At 33.5% G+C, this 15,839-nt stretch overlaps 2 protein-coding genes across 3 annotated transcripts in view; one reads left to right on the top strand and one right to left on the bottom strand.

The window, feature by feature from the left end:
- LOC145254722 (sodium-dependent neutral amino acid transporter B(0)AT3-like) overlaps nucleotides 1-15,839 on the top strand; it is a 219,232-nt gene that overhangs the window by 41,314 nt on the left and 162,079 nt on the right. The window lies entirely within an intron of this gene.
- The window catches only part of LOC145254723 (sodium-dependent neutral amino acid transporter B(0)AT3-like), a 189,588-nt gene that overhangs the window by 109,561 nt on the left and 64,188 nt on the right, over nucleotides 1-15,839 (bottom strand). The window lies entirely within an intron of this gene.

Raw genomic sequence — 15,839 nt, 5'->3', positions numbered from 1 at the left:
TTCCTTCCTCATCATTATAATAATGACGATGCTACAAAATATGTAATATAAAACTTGATAGATAGGCTTCAGTGGAAAAATCATTTATTTGAAGCCACAAAATTTAAAACAAAGCAGGCCAACGTTTCAGCCAACTATTCCTCTGGCCTTTGTCAGGTAGTAACCGCGACGGGATAGAACTCTGAATCTCCTAACTGGCTTCTCAGCAATTACTGCCATCCATAGTTGTTATCGTCTCACAACGTTTTATTTTTTTATTTATTTTTTTTTTTTTAGCGAAGTAAGCTTCTGGTCTGCTTTGGGTATCTTCAGACAATTCTCACCTGGAACTGTAGAAATTCAACGTCTCTATCCACTGCGCCCGAATAGTTGACCGAAACCTCGTGAAACAACAGCTAAGAAAGATGAGGATAATAGTCCGCAATAAATGAATTCATAAATAATACTTATCTCAATAATGAATTCCAATAAAATAATATATAAAGCAGGCCAAGTTTAAATGTAATGTAAAAGACATCTAGCTACACAAGTTTACAGAGTCTTCTGTTAGACATGAACCCAAATAGTAGCCTCTTACGTTCTAAGTGGTAATATGCCTTGTTTGAGGTAAAAAGAAGTAAAAAAAAAAGGAACATGAAGTAGGAGTTTCTGCGCTTAGACCGGCCAAGTGGAGAGATATAGATAAATGCAAACAACAGACCTTCCACTCCAGAATATAAGTTGATTATAAGTTATACTTGTTGAGTCATCGTTAATAAAGTTAAGTACGTTAGCCTGTCTCAACATCCCACAGTGTCATAATATTTTATTGGTATTTACGATATCGCACTCGGGTAAGATGTTACACAATATTACATTTTTATGGGACGATCAGCGGAGTTTGTATCTTAAGAGTCATTAAAAAGATGGTCTTCAGCATTTTCCCTACTTTATGAGGTGCGGTTGGAGACATGGCCAAATATGAACATTTATTGAACACCTTTATTATAGCTGATTCCGATATGGAATATTAAAATATATTTTTTTTTTTGTAATTCGAAAATAAAAGGAGAGATGTTAGTCTTCTCAAATTATGTTAATGGACATAATACCATACAACCAACCCTCTCTCGAACCTTATCCCGGGCAGATAAATATGAGCAAACGGCATGAGCAGGATAGGAAGAAGAGGTGTGCGAGTTCCATGCTAACATCTACGAAAACATCCTTGGCTATTTTTTTTTATTTCTTATGAGAACAAATCTTCACATTGTTTTGACGTGTAAAAATCGATTGCGGTTTGTCTTTTACACGTTTTGCAATGGATACATGCCCTATTCTGCTTCATTTGTTAGTTACACCGAGGATAACTTCACTTAGAACTTATTTTTAATCAAGAATTTTATCCACTGTTCTCAGTTTCATACGGATGCAAATAGTCTCATCCCTACTAAAAGCGGTATTTACTAAGAATAACATAATAATTGATATTTATATTCGGTCGTGGGTGACAGATAAAGAACAATCTAGCTTAGTGGATTAGATAAATAGTTCAATTTGAAATTCCATATAAATTCCGGACACAAGTCTATAAAGATGCGTAGTTAGGCACGTTGTAAATTTAACAACTAATATATGAATAGTAGTTCGAATTATCTAAGAAAAGTTTATTTTTAACATTTTTAATTTCAAATATATTCGGACTTAAACATATGTAGTTTTTATCAAAGTGAAAGAGAGGAGGGTTTAGAAATACTTAAGTTTGTTAGAATATTGAAAAAAAATAATCCAATAGAAACAAGATGTTTATCTATGTTTTCGTTTGGTTAATTTCTTTTACTTGTTTGTTTACCTATATCGCTTGATCAATCGTCAGGAAACTGTGTAAAAATATCGATCATGGTTTTACTTTGAATCTGTTTTGATTTGTGTATATCAATATCAAAGAGCAACTTCATATAAATAATGTAAGTCACAATTTGGATGAGAATGTTGAATTCATCGTAAAAACTCTCTACTTAGCCAATATTGTAGTTGTGTACTTATATGATGTTGAAAGTTTTAGGAAGTTTTAACTTACAAATTTTTTGAAATTTGATCTATGTATTGATATGACACGCTTTGATAACAACGACCACCATGCAAAATTTCAGTCTGAACAAATAAATAATTGTTCAGCAATCACCGTTTGTATATATAAAAATGTTTTGGGTGTATTGACATAGTTGATCTTATTTCATAGTTTTCCATCCCCGAGATAGTTACCTTCACAAGGATTGAATGCCTAGCCTTTTCTAAAATTTAATCTATATTCACAAAACTCTCTTCTTTTTTATTTCAAAGTTCCTATATACCAAGGCCAGCAGGCCACTCAAGGATAAGTATTAAGTGTTAGGTAGTTAGTGAGAACTCATCGATGATCAGTGATGGTGGAATGTGGGTAGGGTCTAGTTATTTAAGGGGACAAAAACTTACTTACATAGGACTTGAGAAGAGTCAAGTTACAGTTAGCCGGGAATCAGCTCCCCAATATCCTATTCTACAGTCGGGCAGCTCTAGGAAATAAATTATGTTCGTGGAATTTAAGTTTAGTTTTAGTTACAGATAGAGAGTAAAGGAAATTGTTGATAGTTGTAGTTAAACGAGTATTTGTTACAAAAATGTTACAGGAGGAAATAATATATTGTTGCTCAGTCGACTACCTGCATGAAAGTTACGATAGAGCAGAGATAGACTCGCAAGTCTCTTCACTGAGAATGAGGCGAAAAGATCCCCGCACACTAAATTCCGAAGACAGTTTTGGACCTGGTCTTAGCAGAAGGGGGTACTCTTAGGCGCTCCTACCCAGATGTGGCAGCAGTACTTCATTCAGTCCTGTATTTACCTCTTGTGCATAAAGAGGATAACATCGGGAGTGATACTTTTTAGAGTGGTAGAACGATCCTACTATTTTCCAAGGTATGAATGTAAGTTTTATATTTCAGGTCAGGAGTAAAGGTCAGTCACGGAAGTTTATCAATACAAGGCCCTGACTTAAAACGAGAGCCGTTCATTTCTACAGAGGCCAAATGAGGATTTGAGCGTTGGTGATGAAAAGACAAAAGTTTTATTTTGGGTGGATTAAAGGTAACTAGCCATTTTCTCATTGTACCACAGCCCCAGGTCAGAGTAGAGAGAATAAAAAAGATCCTGGTTATTGCCGAGATTTGAGATGTTGCCATAGATGGTAGTTATGTCTGCATAAATTTTGATGAAAGATCTCAGAATGTGATGTGGGAGATCGTTGATTGAGATCAGGAGGACTGCTGGGAGAAGGATGGGTATCTGAGGTAAGCCAGCGTTAATACTGTGAGCTTCGGAATTTTTCCCCATCAACGACTACTTTAATAGACCTATTGCAGAGAGCGGATTTGATGTTGCGAAAACATTTTCAGCAGTATTGTAGCTTGAAATCGTATGAAGTATACATTTACGCGATGCCCTATCAAATGCTTTAATGTCAATAACAATTGCTCTAAATTAATATATATATTAACTGAACCTGTGTGATATTACCGTTAGCACATTGGCTGTTGATCTCACGGAACGGACACCATATTGCATGTCGATGAATAGCTTATAACAAAATCTCTAGCTTAAATATTTAGAGAGGGACGAACTCCACTTTGCACCGTTTATGCTTCCTGTAAAATAAAAAAAAAACAAATCCAATTACATTTCCCTTTTTCTCCATCACCAAATTTTTATATATAATTTATTTTTAAGAATCTTATCTATTAATGTTTAATAATAATGTTTCTTCTATTATTTAGTTCCACTTGATCACACCTGTTTTGTATGTAGGATGTGTGGCACACATTGAGTTAATTTTGAAAATGGGAGGAGCGTAACAATAATTTTCGACGTTTGTTTTTGTCACTATTAAATCTCTCGGATTTCTCATTTTATTCATTTACGAAGTTATCCAAAATACTGCAGTATATATCGCTTTTACATAACATACACACATGCACGCGCACAAGCATCCACACAGACAAACACACAAACACACATATATATGTGTGTAATCAGAGATTATATTAATATAGATAAAATTTATATAGGTCAAAATGATTTTCGAAGATACCAAATTTTAATTACAAGAACAAGATTAATATTTATTATTGAATAGAACTTATACTTATATTTTTATTTAAAGATTTATTATGTCATTTTATAATAATTTACACCCAAACGAAGGCATTATACCTATATGTGTTTCACAAAATCTATGTAAACAAAAACACTCAGGCTGTTTGCCATAAAATCTTTTATTCAGAACCTCAGAACAAGGTGTAAACATACAGAATAAAAAGTTCACAAGATTGGTAAACAAGCAGAGTCAGAATGGTTATTCTTTCTACACCCCAAAAATAACATTTACGAATGGTTATAAAAATACCCAAAGAGAAAAACAACCAGTAACAAAATGAAGCGTTATCTTAAGATAAAAAGTACAAAATACAATTAACGGTTCCTATGGAAGCCAGAAGAAACCGATGTTTGCGTTTGAAATTTAATTAAGTACGACAAAATCCTTGCGCCTCGTGTTGCCTGAGAATATGTTATTAAATTATTCTACTACTCACCTTTCCTCTATATCTGTCCGAGTTTCTTTTCTACTTGTTTCTTTCTCTTTCCTCCAATTTCTCATCGTAATCTCTCTCTTCCAAATATTATTTACCTGCCTCTACAAGAGGACCGTATATGGCACAAAGTCAAGCTGAATACAGGATATAGAGGTCTTAGGGGTGTATAGACATTGTTGAGCAAAACAAAACATCCATGACTGTGGCGTTCATTAACGTTCAATGATCGGAACAATGGGTCAACATAATATTTGGTAGTTATCGAACAGGGAAAAAGTCAAGAAAAATATTTCTAAACTGATGAAATTTATTTCTTTTACATCGCTACACATTCATGAGCATGTTTCGGCGAGCCAATTACAAGTAACTAGATACCTCTTTAGGCGAGGCTGCTTATGCAAAAGTATACTTTGTAAAACAAATAAAAGTATATTTTTCCCTACTTCGGCATTGAGCACTCCTGTATAAACCTCGTTAAAAATTTATTGGTTGTTTCACCTTTACAATTATATCTCATAGGATAAGCGAATCGCTCGATTGCGACTTCGTCTCTAGGGATTGCTCAACATATTAAAGGTGTTTGATAGAGTATGGCATAACGGTCTACTTTACAAGATCTCCAGCTATGGTATAGCTGGAAATATCTTCTCAATTATTAAATCATTTATCTCTGATAGGTTCATATGAGTAGTGGTTGATGGGCATAAATCAGAAGCCCTCAGTATTATTGCTGGAGTCCCTCAGGAGTCCATATGGGGCCCAACTCTCTTCCTGATCTACATCAATGATCTTCCAAATCACATCCTTACATCATTCGTGTGGTAGCACATCAAAGACCGTAAACGACCAAGTTCTCTCTGATTCTCTCTCCTCTGATCTTGAGCATGTGGTACAATAGGGAAAAAGTAGCCGGTTAGTTTTAATGCATCTAAAATCAAGCTTCTATCTTTACATCATCAACGCTCTTTACATCATCAACGCTCTGATGCCCATCGCTCATTAATTGAAATGAATGGCTCTCCTGTGCAAATGAATTAAAATGAATGGGTATTCCTGTATATATATATATATATATATATATATATATATATATATATATATATATATATATATATATACATATGTATATATATATATACATATGTATATATATATATATATATATGTACAGGGTTTCTGTAAAAGTCTGAGGAAGCTACAGACGGCCAAAAAAACGGCCGGGTAGCTGAAACAATAATGTAACTTAACAGAAAGATACGGCAATAAAAAATAAAACGTATATATATATATGTATGTATATATATATATATATATGTGTGTGTGTGTGTGTGTGTGTGTGTGTGTGTGTGTGTGTGTGTGTTCAACATCACCAATATCCCAGCAGTCTTAATTCCAGGACCTTGATGGATAAACTGTTATGCTGGTCCATCTAAGTTGACATTAATAATAGTTATTCATGAACACATACGGAAGAAACAAATTATATACCCAGTATATCTTTTAAAAAACTAGGAATTGCTCGAAACGTACATAGATATTAAACGTATTTTATTATAGACCGGTGTCTGTCACTTTATTTGCCCGTATAGCCGTAATTAGCGTTATGGCTATATGACTGTCGCTTTACTTGCCCGTATAGCCATAACTAGAGTTTATTTTAAACCGAAAAGATATAATTTTACAATAAATGCAGACTATTACGAGCAGGTACAGTATAAGAAAACAAATTGATTCAGCGTTATACAAAGAGCAAATAAACTTGTCTGCAGACAGAAGAATTCTCAATTTCCTTTTCATGATTTTGTCCAAATTACAAAATGCGCCGAATCATTGTTTTGAACTCGTACGATACAGAATATTTTGAAATTCTAAAAGTGTTTTTTTTTTATAAATATTTGGAAATTCCAAGTCACCGCTGTGGTCAATAATAACTTGATAAATCTAAATCTGAGGAAGTGTATAATGACGTCATAAATGATGAACGGTAGTTTTATGGCGTTATCCATTTTGTGTTTATAAGGGAGTAACCACTTATCTGGGCTCGGAGACCACTCAAGGATATAGGTTTATGGTAACTGAGACAATAGTGTAGTTATCGTTTACGGTAAAAATTAGGTAGAATTTGATGATTTAAGGGGTGTATTCCATATTCAACATTCTTTCACCACTTCCGATAAAGTATGCATTGTGACAAGCAAGTAAAGTGACAAAAAAGCAATGCATCTAAGACCAAGCTCCTATCTCTACATCATAAACGCTCTGATCCCCATCTGGCGTCAATTGAAATGGATGGCTCTCGTCTAGGGGGAGGGCTCCAGGTTTTGATAAGCTCCTGGGTTTGACCTTTACACTTGATCTTAAATGGAACACATACATCAAGTCTGTAACCAAGGTCGTTGGTAAAATGGTGGGATCCTTCTACCGCTTCAGAAGATATCTCACTAATGATACAATTCTCTATCAATATAAGAGCCAAGTACGTCCAAAGATGGAGTACTGCTGCCACATCTGGGCGGGAGCCGCTAAAAACAGCCCATCCTGGCTTGACAGAGTACAAAATAGACTTCGTGGCTTGGTGGGGGATGCCCTTTTCTCTACCCTGCAACCTCTTTCCCACAGAAGAGACGTAGCGGGTCTGTCATTGTTCTATCGTTACTTCCATGGCAGGGGCTCGTCTGAGCTCCATTCTCTGCCCCCCCCTCGCAAATCTTTTTTAAAAAACACCCGACTAGCTGAAATCACCGTCAATAGTTTTCCCCACTCCCTATCTGTGCCTAAATCAAAACGTAGATATCATGAACAAAGCTTCTTTCTTAGAACTGCACGCCTGTGGAACTCTGTTCCGCTTGCCTGTTTCCCTCCCGAATTCAACCTGGATGTCTTCAAGTCCAACACAAACAAATTCCTGATGAACAGCCCCCCCCTAAGTAATGACACCTTACCAATTCTCCAATACTATTGCTACACTATCCCTTTGATTACTGTACACACAATAACCCTTATCCCTGAGTGGCCATTGGGCCTTGATAAATGGTGAACTCCATGTAAAAAAAAAATTCACAGTCTACTAATGGTATTTAGGTGTATTCTCTGCAATTGCGCCGATCAAAAACAAGCCATATCATGTCTATGCAGAGAAAAGTAAATTAAAATAATTTCAACATATATCACTTCTAAGAAGTGAAAGCTGTTAAACTCCGTATACCTATGTTTATCGGCGCCTACTAGGAGGGGAATCAAATGATGATGTGTAATGACATACATTATTAGTCAAAGTAATAACATATTTATTTGCATTGACTGTTCTACACGCATGCACACACACACACACACACACACACACACACACCTTTTAGCGGGTTCATTTTAGGGTTACCAATTCGGACGAGTTATGTTTAAGATGAGCCGATTTTGAAGAGATATTTTCAGTGAAAATTGTTTTTAGGTTTATAATAAAATGTAAAAAAGCTGGAGGAATATTAGATGATAAACACAAGCAAAATAATCAGTTCAGAGGCAAACATTTACAAAAGAGATATTTTATATATGTTTAACATGAAAGTTTACATGAATAGGAACACATAAAATATTCGTCGATAATTTTAGAGTCCTTGTAAAACAAGGAGGATACTTTAACTGAAATATCGAGGACGGTAGAGTCGATGATTTAAGAGGTGTGAATTATATGGATCTAAAAAAATCGTGATCAAAACTTCTCTATTCTGTTATACGAAGTATATTTAATGAAAACTTAATACTTAAAAATCAATGTTTTCATATTAGACAAAAAGTCGTACGAAAAGGGTTAGAAATATTTCAATGAAAAAGTTTATACACACTTCTCTTAGGTGGGCAGATTACAATGAAAGACATGTGTACCTGTGTGTTCGTTATGTTTGTGTGCGTGTGCTCATGACTGTATTCGTGAGTTGAGACACAGTAATAGACCTACCAGAGTAGCGGAGAAAAACCAAGACGTAAATCTAGGATCTGTGGTAAATTTCGGCTAAACTGGTCAATAGATGACTTTTTCTGACATTCAGGGTGGATTGAAAACGAATATTTTCTAAATTTGAAGAAGTGTATCTAATTGGCTTTAAAAAAGTTTTTATTTGTTTTAAAATATCAGACCATGTATGGGGTATTGTTGTCATATTTGAGCTGGTGAATCTCTATTCCAACATAAGGGTTTTGATAAGGTGCAGAAACGTACATGTAATTTAATTAGTCCTATCCTTTCTTAATTTCTGCAACCTGCTTTCTCGCAGATATTATATTGCTATTCTCAATCTTTTATATCATCATATAATCATGATCATTCTTGTTTGGAGCAGTTTCCATTAATAAAAACTCAAAGCCTTTTCTATTAATGCAAATGCTAAAAAACGCAAAAGAGTATAACGTACAATTTATTAAATCTATAATGGTTGGCCAAATACGTCATTTTCATGACTGTTTCAGAATAACATAAAGCGTTCTGAACAGATGTAAGACCCGTATCGAACCTATTACTAATGTATCAGTTGTGATCTCTTGAGAATCTAAGTATCTGATAACACCATATTTTTGCAAAGAACTTCGCAGCAAAGGCCACCTTAACGATTAGGGATACCTATCCTCAAAAAGTTCCCATTGGCGAAAAATATTTCAAGCATCATCCTAATACTGTACAAAATGTTGCCAAATTTATCAAGAATTTTGATGTTAACTTGACTACTGGTACAAACAACATTCCAATCATAGTAATCAGGAAAATATAGCCAGAACTAGCTCCTATCTTTACAAACCTGATTAATAGTGGCTTAAAAGAAAAATATTTACTTGGAAAACTACGTTAGTTTACCCATGATTTTAAAATACTAGATATTATCAGTCTGCTGTGTCTCAGTACAGACAGATCAGTCACCTAGATCGCATATGTAAGTGTTAAATACTTACACAGAAGCAACCTATTAAGCAACAAGCAATATGCATTTAATTTTGCAAGATTTACAGCTAACGTACTGTGATATCGCCCAGAATCATTGAATTAATCGACAGGGGCTCAATTTCCAGGATGTTAGCTATTGATATATCAAAGATCAATAAAAATTGCCACAAACTCCACTTCAAAATATTGCTAGCTCTGTAATAACTTTGAATGTCCTCAGAACCATCATTTTCTTTCTCGTTGATACGTCTATTAAAGTTATTGTTAACGGGCAGAAGTTCAAAGCTCATAATATCAATGCCGTCGTACCTTAAAAATCCATTCTATGATATACCATTCTAGGATAATTCGTGATAGCTATGCAGACTACACATCTATCTATGAAAACATCTTGAAGATCACTGATGACCCTAATCTTTCTGTATCTTTCCCTTTTCCCTCTCTCTTTCTTACTCCCCGTCTGTCTCTTGGTATTCGTGGAAAAATGAAAGAAAAGTTACTTGTTTATTTAACGCCTCCCAAATCAAACTTGTCTGTTTTCACCACCAGTTCTCGGATCCTATTTTTGCTATCGTTAAACTTTTCTCTCTTTAATGAAGCCCCATTTCTTTGATAAGTTTTTGGGACTCTTTTCCGCTCAGGTTTGAAATAAAAGGATAACATCGATGTCATTGGAGAAATGGTTGTATCATTTTATCGCCCCAGAAAGTACATCACTCCTGGCACAATCCTTAATCTGCAAAAGAGCCATGTGTGTCTTAAAATGGAGTACTGCTATCATGTCTGGGCAGGTTCCACTCGGAAAAATTTATTCATGTCCTGACAGACTACAAAATTAACTTGCAAATTTTTGAGCGATAATCTTTTTTCTTCTTTGCAACGCCTTTCACACAGAAGAGATATTACTAGCTTCTCTCTCTTTGGCTCTCTCTCTCTCTCTCTCTCTCTCTCTCTATGTATATCATTCTCTAGGTGCTTGACTGAGATATAATCCCTCACTTTTTATGGGAATACATTCACAGCAAGAATCCGCCTTGCTAAAATACTAGCAAAAAATTTCCTCCTCCTCTATTTCTCTTACATCTATTTTTTCTCACTTTCTCTTCGCTTGCTCGCTCGCTATGTACAAAAACCTAGGCACCACTTTAATGAACAAAATTACTTTCCTAGAACATCTCATCAGTGGAAAAAATACCACGCTGATGAACATAAAAGTGGTTTCACATATACAATGTATTAACATATGATTTTGTAAAGAGTATACAATCAAGATAAAACCTACATATTACAACTGTACACGTTAAATAATTTAACTAGTATATTGATCAGAATTCTTGGGTGAAATTCGTGCGAATATTCAGAAATTGATTATTTAATTGATCGCCCGTCAGTAAGTTGTTAACATCCTACTCGGCTGGAAAGCAGGTCCATGGAATCATATTCCACAAATTAGAGTTCTTAGAAAAAAAAACTTTCTTTATGAAAGTTCCTCTTAGTTTTAGGTACAGTGAGTGAGAAAGGCAATTTTCTTGCAGTGGCTGAGGCTAGACGAGATTTTGCAGTGAATATTTTGCAAAAACGATATGAGCTAGATTCAGTACTTACCATGAAAATAACGACAAAGAGAAAGATTAGCAACACATTTTTTGTGTGAAAGAGGATGCAGAGAAAAGTAGATATCATCTCCAACAGACTCCGAATTCGATTCTATACTCTGACAAGGCCAGGTAACGTGCTTTGAGCGGCATATCCCCAAATGTGAAGACAAGATTTTATTATAGAACGTACCTGGATCGTGTGAAGAATGAGGAATTACATCAGAAATTATCAGTGAATGAATTCGTATCAACAATAATGGCCGTACTTTTTTATTTTTGTTTTACTTCAATGTAATTTCATAGAAATAAAAAAACCCTCTTAAAAGAGATAACGCTTGGTCTCTATATCAGCTACATAGATATACGAATGATTCACACAAATTTGCACTTACCTCTCAAACGCTGAATTAGTAAAGAAGTGAAAAACATTACCTTTTTTATTCAGTTTAACAGTTAACTCTATTAGAATATATGTTTCATTGTGTCTATTGGTCTTATCGGATTCTACGAGAAACATTCATTATAGTCAAGTTCAGTATCCAGCTTAGTGCTGTTACTAGGGATAAGATCAATTGAAAAAGGTACACCTTCCTTTGCGTACGCTAGAGTGGGGTAGCCATACTGAAGGAAACTTATTTGAGTTTCTAATACTATACCTTAGACACTCGAGGATAATATGTAGTAGGCATTAAAATTTTCCACCGTAGGCATTCAAATTCTATACGTTTATGTGAGATTGTGTTTGGTTTGAAGTTCTAACATGCATGAGAACATGAGCAATGCTTTCTCATGATATGAAATATAATGAGGGCAATCGAGATTTGCATTTATTATGGTGAATGTGTAGAGGGAACGCGGGGACGGGGATAGAATGAGTTGTGAGCCACGAGGTTTGTCAAGCGGAACGGATTTTGTGAGAGGGGCGAACAACTGAATGCATGGTTGAATTGTGGTTTGAGAGAAATAAAGAACGAGAGAGAAATTAAAGGAAAAGACAGGAAAACAGAAGAAAAGAATAAACAAGAAACACAGTTAAACAAACAAATGAAAGAAATAATAAGTAAAATAAAAGAAATCATGATTTTAAAAAAAATTACATGAAAAATAAATGACAAAATAATAAAAGGGAAAATTAAAAGAAAGAATGCACAAATAGATTAGTGAAAAAAGAGAATGATTAAGTTTAAGTTTTATTTAACCTCATCATTCTTTCTCTTACTAACCTACTTATAAATGCATATCTATCTATCTATCTATCTATCTATCTATCTATCTATATATATATATATATATATATATATATATATATATATATATAACATACATATGATGAGAATAATGGAAATAGTATTCCGACAAAATAGAGAAATAAAAAAGAACAAAACGAGTTATGCGTTTATCAACGTTTCGTCTTTATTTCGAGACTTCCTCTGGCTAAATGAAATTACGAAAACAAAAACACCAGTATAAATATTTGAACATTTTCTTGTAAAAAGTGTGACACTGTTCCATTTCAGAAACGGAAAAAGACGTTAGAAATTCAAAAAAAAGGAAGGGGATTGGGTTGTTAAAGGGAGGGAGATTTTTAATAACGTCATATAGCCGCTAACATATTTTTAGAAGATATGACGTAGTTAATAGTCTTTTTGGAAAAAAATATGTCCGTTAAAATTCCAATATACATGTGTAACTTGAAATGAGTGTGTTTTTTGTTATGTAATTTATTGATTGAGATTATATGTATTTTATAGGAGGTGTTTCTATGGTGCGAGAGGGTTAACCTGTGTCTTCAAGTAAATTGTGTTATTTAAATAGAAGCTTACTTATTAATTGCGGTACATTATAGAAACCTCCACGTTCTTTAATTGTGCTGGAGTTTGTAATAAGCGGTGATTCAAGAAGTCTCTGGTGTGGTTTCTTTGAAATAAATGTAACTATTTTTGCTTGTTTTAAGTCAAAAGTATTATTTTTCTGCAATAAATGAGAGAAAAAGAATTGCTATTTCTTATATCCGTTTTATATTCATTGAGCCTTTTTCTAATTTACGCTTAGTTTCACCAGCGTATCTGTGATGGCTATTTTGGCAAGGAACAGTGTATATATTTACCTTAGAAACTGGTATATTTTGGAGATGTTTTGTTGTCATTAATATTTGACTTATAGTTTTTGATATGGTTTATATGATTGGAATTCCGAGTTTGTTTTGTGTGTTGCAATTTGGATTACTGGTCTGTGTAGGTAAAAGATATCTGTTTATGAGAAAAATGTCTGGTGTATATGATTTTTGTTTATTTATCCTGGAAAATATTTGTGTGGCTTTTCGCTTAGATTTAATATGAAATATGTGGGATATTGCAAGGTTTTCAAAGTGTTTGTGAGATGTTCGTATTTTTCGTGCAGATATTTTGAACTGCAAATTCCGAATGCACGTACGGAAGAAACCAATTATCATACATGTTTTTCTTTTATTATTATGGTGTGAGTAGAAATGTATGTAATCATTTTTGTGTTTATTTTGCGGTGAACTTTGAAGGATAGTTTATTATTTTATTTTATAATAAGTATGTCTAGAAAAGGTAATGAATGATTGTTTCATAGCTGAACTTTATGGAACTTTATGCAATCATTTTTGTGTTTATTTTGCGGTGAACTTTGAAGGATAGTTTATTATTGTATTTTATAATAAATATGTCTAGAAAAGGTAATGAATGATTGTTTCATAGCTGAACTTTATGGAGAGTTTGACTTAGTCTAATTTCACTCTCTCTCTCTCTCTCTCTCTCTCTCTCTCTATATATATATATATATATATATATATATATATATATATCAATATCACTGTGCTAACATCAAATACATTGGTTTTGTAAACGTTCAACGTGAATGTTTATCGGTTCAATTTTTCTGCATAAAGGAATTCAATAACGCATCTCTGCTTCTGACGCACATCCATTACAAATGTCGCTTTCATAGAGTCACATACTATCAATATTTACAGCAGAAAATGAAAATTCCAGGTCATGATTGCATCAATTACAACATCATTGCGTTACACATACACACACGCGCACACATATATATACATATATAAATACATTGTTTTATATATATATATATATATATATATATATATATATATATATATATATATATATATATATATACTAACAGGTTGATCCGACGTTGCCCGAGATTGAATAGTGATCAACGAATGTTTCACAATCTAATATTTTTATTGTCATCGAAATCGGTGAAATCGCCCATGTTGCAGTAAAATCGATTTATTGCCTACTTTAATTGGGAACCCATCGCGGTGCACTATCAAGTTCAGATATTTCTGCCAGTTACTTAGTTCACAATACATTGCAGTCTATATTGCATTGTAAAGAACCTATTTTTAATTTTATAAATTTGTATATATATATATATATATATATATATATACAAATTTATAAAATATATATATATATACAAATTTATAAAATATATATATACATATATATGTGTGTGTATATATATATATATATATATATATATATTTGCTTGAATTAAAGTCTAAAATGCAAAAGTCAAGTATCATACTTCACTTGTGTTCTAATCAGAAACATTCATTTTGAAAGCACCCTAGTCATATCAAAGAACACACTGTTGATTTTATATGGGTGGCCTTACTTGTTGGGTTGTAATAATTAAGGCTATGACAAGAGAATATTCTTTTTAATTATTTTGACTTTCAAGTATATATCAGTTAACATCGTATATGTTTTTAGATGAAATGATGTGGTTCTCGATTAACTGTGTCTAGCTGTGTCGGGTATATACTCGAGAATGTCGGGTATATACTCGAGAATCAAAACAATGATAAGAGTATTCTCTTGTCATAGGCCTAGTGATAATAGCTTGAATTGTAGTTTAAAATGAAAAAGCCAAATATCATGGTTCAATTGTGCTTTAAATAGAAACATTCATTTAGAACGTGCCCGTGTTGATTTTTTTATGTCGCACCTTTCGGCTTGTGTGGTAATAAAACTTATTAAATGCACTTATCATGTAAGGCTGTGTAAGATGTTAACTTTGGTCAATATCGCCTGTTCTTTCTTTCATCGGATTATTTCGATTATCGATTATCGATACTTATCGAAGACATTCCGACATAAAATATATCTAAGAACACATAGAGTACCTTCCTGTGAAATTTCATAAAAATCGGCCCAGCCGTTTTCGAATCCATAGGGAACGAACTCTCACGCACAAAGGCATTAATATTAAAGGAAAAAGTAAATCGTAAGCTAAACGTTTTGGTTGCGATTCTAATCATTTATTTTTTCAACTTTTTAAATCATTACAATATACTGGGTCCAATACAGTGTAATAATAGATACCCTTTTTATTTTTATACCCACATTAATCAAAATATCATATTTAAACTATTTTATGGCCAGTCAATGCCAGGCGGCCTGCTAGTATATATATATATATATATATATATATATATATATATATATATATATATATATATATATATATATACATAAGATGACATTCATGAAATTTTTGTATGTAAGTGTGCGTGAGTTCGTTCAGTTTGGACTCGAAAACGGTTGATCCTTAAAGTCCTCAGAAATCATAACCCTTCAATCAATAAGAGTGCAACTTACAACTTAATGTTAAAACGGACTTTATTCATTACAATACGGGCTATGC

Source organism: Euprymna scolopes, chromosome 30 (assembly GCF_053919585.1).
Source record: "Euprymna scolopes isolate OS-2025 chromosome 30, ASM5391958v1, whole genome shotgun sequence".
Taxonomy (NCBI): Eukaryota; Metazoa; Mollusca; class Cephalopoda; order Sepiida; family Sepiolidae; genus Euprymna; species Euprymna scolopes.
This window is presented reverse-complemented; position numbering and strand designations above follow the sequence as displayed.